The sequence below is a fragment of the Phascolarctos cinereus genome, unplaced genomic scaffold, assembly GCF_003287225.1.
Source record: "Phascolarctos cinereus isolate Bilbo 61053 unplaced genomic scaffold, phaCin_HiC Scaffold_2;HRSCAF=192, whole genome shotgun sequence".
NCBI lineage: Eukaryota > Metazoa > Chordata > Mammalia > Diprotodontia > Phascolarctidae > Phascolarctos > Phascolarctos cinereus.
The window spans coordinates 86,775,641-86,785,195 of record NW_027555625.1 but is presented as its reverse complement, the minus strand read 5'-3'; positions in this window follow the sequence as shown (position 1 = coordinate 86,785,195).

Here is a 9,555-nt window from a genome sequence, read left to right as displayed (position 1 = left end):
TCTATTTTTGGTTTCCTTTCTAAATTATTTCTATATTTGGTTTCCTTTGTAATAATGTGTGTTTAAAAACATTATTCTGAGAAGGGGGGGTTGGGGGCACAGGCTTCATTATATTGCCAAAGAAATCCATGACACAAAAAAGGTTAAGGGCCCCTCCTCTCAGGGAAGAGAATTTTTCCCCATGTAACCAGCAGTCTTGGGTGTTTGTAAATCCAGGGAGATGCATGTATTTTGGTTACCTCTGGGTTCTATTGGGGTGCACCTGTGCTCCTTTAGGGCATGTTTGGAATAATTCCTAGAGGGGTGGTCCAGTTTGTTTTAAGGGTGACCCCATTCTTTTCAGTTTCACATGACTCCATGACTCAGTCATTCCCTGGAATGATGGGGTTATGTGGCAACCAGGAATTATTTCTCCCATCTCTGTAGCTTTCCCAGAGGAGATCATCAATCAGTACTCTGACTGCCTCCTGAAACATAGAGAATTCATGGTTCCAGAAAGTCTTCCTTAGCTGTCAAACTTGATTATCTTATGGCTCAAGGCCTAGTGACTACAAGCCTACATCTACATCCAGAAGGGTGTCACAGAAATCAGTTTTCTGCTAGAGTGTGGGGGTGACAGTGGGTGGTGGGTAATTCATTTGAATTGGACGATTTCCATGATATCCAATCTTGAACAATCAGGGTAGGACCTAAAGATCTGTTAGAAGAGTTAACTACAAAAAACAATTAGAGATACTTAGAGAAACGGGGTCAGTAGAAGAGAAGATTTACAATTACATTTCATGCTTGAACACTTAGAACATAGACCAGTGAATCAGTCTTAAAAAAAAAAAGAAAAAGTGATTTATTGTGTCTCCATGAAAGACTTTCTTCTATGCTTCAACACAACATGGAGATGGCTTTGGGTTCTCCATTGTTCAACCATTAGAGTAAACAAAGACCCTGAGTACAGGATCTACCAACTACTGGTATGCCTGTTAATTAAGGGCAAGTCTAGGCAAATTTGGAGAGGATCATCACCAGATTGACAATAGGATGATGCATTTTTGGCCACCACCACTCTTAGCTAGGTGGTGAAGTGAATACAGTGCCAGGCCTGGAGTCCAGAAGACTCCTTTTCATAAGTTCAAATCCGGCCTCAGACACTTGCTAGCTCTGTGACTCTGAGCAAGTCACTTAACCCTGTTTGCCTCAGTTTCCTCATCTGAAAATGAGCTGGAGAAGGAAATGACAAACTACTCCAGTCATCTTTGCCAAGAAAGCCGAGAATGGAGTCATGAAGAGTGATATGACTGAAAAACAGTTGAACAACTCTCACACAGAGTATCTAGAGATAAGTGCTTTGCAAACTTTAAAATGCTGTGTAATTGTTAGCTGTTATTACCATTACCTATTGAGTCAGAGAGGCCTTGTGTTCTGGGTTGGTAGAGGTATTACCCACACAAAAAAAATTCCAACTGCTTGAAGTATCAGGGTAATTTATCGTGAACTTAACTTGCAACAATAGCAAAGCCAATTAAATTCACATCTAAAACTAACTAAACTTTGAAAAAGGCCTTCAGCACTCACCTGTCTATAACAGCTTAAAAGTGACTCTTCTTTCAGTGTTCCTTTCCACTGCCCTCTGGTCCTCATCTTTGCTTTTTGGTTTCCATAACTGCCTTTAAGATATAAGTTCCACCTTCTACAGGGGTCCTCCTGACCTGCTAGTACCTTCTCTGAGATTAACTGCCACCTATTCTCTACATACCTCGTCTGTATATAGTCATTTACATGTCCTTGCCTTCCATTAGAATGTAAACTCCTTGAGGGCAGAGACTGAATTTTACCTTTCTTTGTACCCTTAGACTAGCCCTGTGCCTGGCCATAGTAATCTTAAGGTATCGAGGTGGTACAGTGGAGAGAGTGCTGAGCCTAGAGTCAGGAAGAACTGAATTCCCTCAGACCCATACTAGCTGTGTGACCCTGGGCAAGTCACTTAATCCTGTCTGCCTCAGTTTCTTCATCTGTAGAATGAGCTGGAAGAGAAAATAGCAAAACATCCCAGTATTTTTTCCAGGAAAACCCCCAAATGAGTCACAAAGAGTTGGACATGACTGAAGAGAAAAAAACCAACCTGACCAAAACAACTCCTGAGGAATGTACCAAGTACAGTAGCCAGAGCACTACCGATTTCTTGGCTATTTTCCTAAAGGAAAGAAGACACTCAGGGTGAAGAATACACATCTAGCCAGGCTCAGTGGTTCAGGGCTACAATCCTTTCTCTTGGGGAGGTTGAGGCTGGTTACTTGAACTTGGGGAACCAGGCTTCCTAACAAAAGGCAAACCAGTCCAGGATGGAAAGGAACCAGGAAAAGCTCTGTGCTGGTTAGCAGTAGGGTCAGGGCTGACAATTGGCCACTGAACTTTCAGCTTGGGTAAGATAGGGAGACCCAGGCTCAAAAAATAAATCCACCTAAGAAAAACTCCTGGGAAATGTATGCCCTTCCTGAGGTTTACCAGGATGTGATCCTCATTTTGCAAATACCTAAATCTATAGAAAGAAAGCAGGGGTTTGACAAGCCTAGTGATCCACCAGCAATGATAATAACCTTTTCAATCTCCTTAAATGCTCAGGCTGCTTTGCCCAGGTTGCAGGAATCGGCTGACATTGCAGTTCATTGGATCTATAGATCGACACCGGTCTTTGCCAATTATAGAGCTGACACCTCCTCTCCCAATCCCCTATCCTCTGTACCTCTCATAGAATTTATCCCAATCTGCCTTGTATTGTGGTTATTTGTGTCTTATGGCCTGACTAAACGGTGAATTCCTTGAAAGAAGGGATGGAAAGAAAGCCTACCTCAGATGCACCAGAGGTGCATCCAGGCATATTGGTTGAATTGAGTTGAGCTGGGTAGACCTCATGAGGCATATTTTATGCAAGGGATTTCTCTGGCCTCTATTGCTAAGGAGACAAATTGAAAATTTCTAGGTGTCATTAAATCATTGTTTGCCACTTTAAAGCAAAAATTGAGGGAATTTAATTTTCCACTTAAGATGTAAAGTATATTCGTGAAACTGAAATGAAAAAGAAAAAAGATAGAGAAAAGAGTCCATTTCTTCTTTTTTCCTTTGTCCCTCCTAGTCCCTGCCTGTTTACATTCCAAGATCTGAGTTCTGACTCCTCAAAGACTGTTCTGTCCCCAACCCTACCATATGGGATTCATCTGCCCCTAAGCCCTCAATTGCAAAACTATTAACTTCTGATCTATTGGCATCTTCTCCTTATTTTTTATCTTTGCCTTCTGTCTACAATCTTAGATATTTCACTAACCCCCTGAAATTACTTGTCAAAAATCATAGTCAACATCTTCTCTTCCCCTTTGATAATATCTATGTGGAGATCTGGGAGGGATGATGAGTGCAAAGGAAGGCATAAGAAGGGACCCAATGAAGAAGTCACTCCAATATTAATGCCCACCCTTGCAACAATCGCAGGAAGAGCTTCAGAGAGCGAGGAATTCTGGGTGGATGGATAGTTTCCTGCCTATTATCCTGGGGTGTTCCTCCTCTCCCTTCAAATTCCTTATACTATTTTTTAAAAGTAGAAGGAAAGGACTGATCCCAAGGAAAAGGTGATCTCTTCCACAATATTCTGACTACTTGGTCATCTCAACAATGAATAAACTGAAATGAAATAAGACGAATCAGTCCTGGCCTTGGGTTGCATTTTCTTCCCAAGGTTAGAATCACAGAATCTCAAAATTGGAAGAAGCCTTAGAGGTCCAACCAGTATCTGATCAAGAATCACCATGACCACACACCTCCAAAGTGGACATCCAGCCTTGGTTGTAAAGAAGGGAAATCTCTCTTCGGAAGCAGCACAATCTGCTTTTGGACATCTGTAATTGTTGAGAGAGAGGTTGTAGGCGGCTCAGTAGATAGAGCTCTGGGACTGGAGTCAGGAAGACCTGAGTTCAAATGCATTCTCAGATATTTCCTAGCTGTGTGACCCTGGCAAGTCACTTAACCTCTGTTTGCTTTAATCTGCTTAGAAGGAAATAGTGAACCACTCCAGTTATCTTTGCCAGGAACATCCTTTGGACAATGTAGTTCATGGAGTCAGGAAAAGTCAGATGTGACTAAATGACTGAGCAATAATTGTTAGGAAAATTTCTTTTTTACCTCAAGCCTAAATGTTCTTTTTTGAAATTTCCTCCCATTGCTAACCATAGTGCTCTAAGTTTTGAAAAATGCTTTATAGATATCATGTCATTTTATCCTCACAAAAACTACGGGAGGAGGTGCCACTATTATCACCATTTTAGAGATGAGGAAAGTGAGGCAGACAGTGCTTAAGTGACTTGTCTAGTATCACATGGTTGATAAGGGAGGATTTGAACTCAGGTTCCGTACTTAATCCACTGCGCCACTTGGCCGATTCCAGAAATAAAAACAATAACAACTAATCCCCTTTCTATATGACAGACCTTCAGATATTTGAAGACTTCTATTATGAACTTCTTATGTCTTTATTTCTTCAGGATAAAACTTCCTAATTCCTCCATCTGATCCTAATATCATGACCTTAAGGTCCCTATCCCCATCATGGTTTCCTTTTTCTCTGCACTTTTCAGCTTATTAATGTCCTTCCTAAAATGTGGCTCCCAGAAAAGACATTAATGAGCTGGTGACTACCAGGATTATCTATCAGTTTATTTATTATACGTAGAATGCATAGCACTATGACTCATCTAGCCCCCATCCCATATTCTTGCTAACTGCAGTGTAGGAAAAGAAGTAATGCTTCTGGAGTCAGGGAGAGTTGTGTTCGAATCCAACAGTGCCAAAATATTAATCCCCCAGCCTCAGTTTCCCCATCCATGTTGCTGTTGTTTAGTCATGTCTGACTCTTCATGACCTCATTTAGGGTTTTCTTGGCAAAGATACTGGAAGGGTTTGGCAGTGGTTTGCCATTACCTTCTCCAGCTCATTTTTACAGATGAGGAAACTGAGGCAAACAGGGCTAAGTGACTTGTGCAGGGTCACACAGCTACTAAGTGTCTGAGGCCAGATTTGAACTCAGGAAGATGAGTCTTCCTGACTCCAGGCCCAGCACTCTATCAACTGCAGCACCTAACTGCCCTTTCCCCATCTATGCTGAAAGCTGAACATGGAAGCTTGGAAAAAAATCTCTGCAAAACACTTTGAGGAGGGAGGCTTGGCAGCTATGTAAGTTATAAAGACTTATAAGTGCTGATGATATTTCTACACATGGAAGAGCAAATCTAAGAGGTACGGAGAGTAAGTATTCATTTCCACCTTTAGGGTCATAGTATTTTAGATTTGAACTGGGAAAGCCCTTAGAGACCCTCTGCTCAACAGCCTTCATTTTTCAGATTAGACCATTGAAACTTGGGAAAAGTTAAGCCCAAGGTACACAGGTAATTAGTACCAAGGCTGGGATTTGAACCAAGATGCTCTCCCTCCACATCTAGGGGCTTTTCCATTGAATCATGCAGCCTCCTGAGCTCTTGAATTAACCTAGGACCTTCTTTTAAACATTTTAAAAATTTATCATTTTATTTTTAATTTATGGAATAAAACAAGCATTTCCTTAACATAGTATAATAAAAAAGATGATTGCACATGAAACTACAAATCTACTATGCACAATTTGCTATTTCTTTTAAATATATAATAAAGTTATTATGCAAATTTCTTTTTTTTTTCCTTTTTCTGTACCCTACCCAGCCCCCAGAGATGGCCATCATCTTCTGCTTATTTTTCTTTTCATTATTTCATACAAGTCTTTCCATGTTTTTGTAAGATCATTGAACTCATAATTTCTTTTCTTTTCTTTTTCTTTTTTTCTTTTTTGCTAGGCAATTGCTCAGTGTCAAGTGTCTGAGGTCAGATTTGAACTCAGGTCCTCCTGACTGCAGGGCCAGCGCTCTATTCACTGTACCACCTAGCTGCCCCAAACTCATCATTTCTTACAGCACGGTAGTATTCCATCAGAATCATATACCCCAACTTGTTCAGCCATTCCCCAACTGATGGGAATCCTTGCAATTTCAAGTTCTTTAGAACCACAGAGAGAGCTGCTATAAACATTTTAGGACATATAGGTCCTTTTTCTTTTTCCCTAATCATCTTTGGATAGACCCAGTAGTGGTATTACTGTGTCAAAGGGTATAGGCAGTTTAATAACTCTTTGGGCATAATTCCAGATTGCCCTTCAAAATGGTTGGATCAGTTCACAAACCTAGGACTTTCTTGAAAGTTTCCAGAATAAGACCCTGGTGTAACTAGTTATATCCATTTCTGAACTTTTTTTTTTCTTTCCCAGCCTCAGAGCAGCTGAATTATAGAGTCAAATGAATTAGTTCAGTCAGTGATTCCCCCTCTCCCCACCAAAGCTCTGGAATAAGGCTTTGGATTTTGTGAGCTTTGTTCTTTCAACAGAGGAAATGTAGAGGACTAGAGATTCCTAGGTTAGGGACCCTGGAAGCTTTTGGATGGGGGTGGGGAAGGGATTCCAGGAGAGTAAATACTAAAACATTTAGTTGGCCTACCAAATGGACGTGCCTGGGCATTGAGGCATTTGAAGTCAGAGTACTGTAGGTGTACCCTCTTGAGGATCCATAATAGCTGACTTTCAGCTAGGAAGGGTGGTTGTCAAGGGAGGTAAATGAATTTGAGCAAATTGGGTAGACTAAGTTCCCTTAAGGACATGGTTCTGACAGTCCTAATGAAATTGGCTGGCTTTTATCTGGAGCACATCTATCTTGCCAGCCTTGCAGTCTCAGGGCAGAATTCCAGATGTCCAACCCTCCATATCATTTAAGTATCCCAAGTTTCCTTTATTGGGGGGGAGAGGGATTTGTGTGTGTGTATATATATATATGGGGGTGATTTTAATCAGGCGTTAAAACTCCTCACCACAGAAATTGGCAACTCCTCTGTAATTTATGGTCTTGGAGAGCTCACTGGGGGTAGTCTGAATTTAAGTGGTTTGCCTATAGTCAGAAAGTCAGTATGTGTCAGGGGCAAGACTTGAACCCATTCTTTCTCTACTCCAAGGCCTACTATGACACCATTGACCTTGATGCTTCTAAGTTACATTATCATATTAATCATTGTTGAAGTGTACCTCTAATTTAGTTCTACTTTCACTTAATTCTATCCCAATATTGGTAAATCTCCTATTAAAACAAGGATTCACCCTTAATTCATCTTTTGTGTCAATCTGCGTTTCCTCTTATGAGGATTGCTTAAAGCCAATCTCTTTTTCTGTGGAAGTCAGTGACCTGAGAAGCCCAGAGCCTCTGAGGCCTTGTAATTCCCTGATCTTGTTATAAAAGGAGGCATCTTTTCCTTTTTTTTCCCTCTCTCCACAAATAATACAGTTGTCCCCAATTGCCCTAACCTTCATTAGTTAGAAAGACATTAGAAGGACAGGTGAGCCCTTCAGGCAATAGGATGAACAGCCTCTTTTCTCTCCCTCTTGTAGCAGGGTTAGACTCATTTCTCAGCCTCTCTTTCCAAGGTCTTCATCAGGGCAGGATGCCATTCTATAGAAAGGAAGTGGGATTCATGGAGAAAGTCTATCCCAGTGTCTGAAGGTAGCACAGGAAACAAATGCTTGTCAGAAGCAAAAGGAGGGAAATGAATAGAGAGAGAAAAACCTGGCATAGAAATGATAGATGACTAGTGTCTTTGTTACCATTCTAAGTAAATCCTAAGAGACCAGGAAAAACATATTACTTGGGCAATTTTGCTGTGAAATGTATTAAAGACCCAAGGGGTTTTCAGTAAGGGCTTTGAAATCCCTTCACTGTCTTCAGGAGTGTCCTCTTTGAACCATTACTTGTTTTCTAAAGACTTTGAGACTGGTATTTGATTTTGTTATTTTCAGATTTAAGTCAGGCAGGGGACACCCAAAATCGGATTACCAAACGGTTTATGTTAGGACAAGAGTAGGGAATTCTGCAATGTAATTCAGGGGCTTGCTACTTTCTTTCTCCCTCTTTCTCCTCCCCTTTCCTTCTCCTTGCTCTCTCTCCCCTTCCCTTGGCTTTCCTTTTTCCTCTCTTTTCCATCTCTGGAGAGACAACAAAAGGCAAGAGGTTTTTTTTCAGGAAAATTTGTTCTTCGAAATTTCTCCCTTTTTTTCATTTCCCTTTCTATTCCCTTCTTTCCTTCTCTCTCTCTCTCTCTCTCTCTCTCTCTCTCTCTCTCTCTCTCTCTCTCTCTCTTTCCATTTTTGGAAGTGTTTTCATAAAAAGTATTCTTCTAGGGTACTCATTAATCAATTACATTTTGTAATTGTAAGGTTGTGCCCCTTTTTATGTGAGCATTTTATTTACTGACAAGAAAAGGGAGGGAAAAGACATTTTTGTATGAAACAAAGAGAAAAGTAGAAATACGAAATTTGTGAGAGAATCTAAGAGAAAAGCAGCCCCTCAGATAAAAGTACTTAAGGAGAGATAAATAAATTTATAGGGTACCAGAGAGAAATTATGTCCCTCAGAGGCAAAAACACTGACTGATTTTAAAGATGGCTACATTGTATTTTTATCCTGTGGTTAATTTACAAATGTCTGCTTTTAGGATTTGGAGTCAAAGTATTGTTTTTGGGACTAGGAGTCTGTTGTATCTGATAGAAATGTGGATTTGGGTTTCTCAGTCTCAGACAGATCACTACTCACAAGGAGGCCTTGATTAATAAAAGGTAGATCAGAAACCATAGAGAAATGATAAGAGACACCAAAAAGCAGAAGCCGGAACACAGAAGGTGATGAAGACAAGCATAGCTGTGACCACCTGACAAGTGACAGGCTGCTGATTTGGGGAGTTAATTTGATTGGAGGAAACTTTGATCACGTCAGCCTTGGCTGTAGGAAGAGCTGGCTGGGGAAAGACTCTCTTGCCCTTTTGCACCACCTAAAGAGTGGGGCTTGGACGTCACGTCAGGTGTCAAGTTCTGTGATATTATTATTATTATTAGTATTCCACTTCTTCCCCCTAAAGGCAAAGAGCAAAAGAGGGAGAAAAGACACATCAAAATACTGTTTCATGGAGAGGAACTCTTGCCCTTGTGTCCTCCTGTCCCTGTGTGGCAGTGGTTGTTTCTGTGATGCTGGAACCAAAGCAAACTGAAATCAAAGAGGAGCTTTTCATCTGGAAGATCAGACCAGATATTGGTTCTATTTCCAGAACTTGCCTGATGGTTTGTGTAAGCTGTAGCCATTATTGGAAAGTGGGCAACAGATATGGACATTCTCATAGCCTAACTGACTTTATTTGTGTTAAAACTTATATTTGACTAATTGTGAGGTTTTGGTAAATATGATGGTGTATTTAACTTTTTCTTCTATAGTATGGTTTTCTTTACTTTTGTTGATGTTTTCCTGCCATAAAATAAGCACATGAGTGTCCTTTACCTATGAAGATGTCCTTCCCTAAATGACAAATGGTTAAAGGATATGAACAAGCAGTTTTTGGATGAAGAAATTAAAGCTGTCTATAGTCATATAAAAATACTCTAAATCACTATTGATTAGAGAA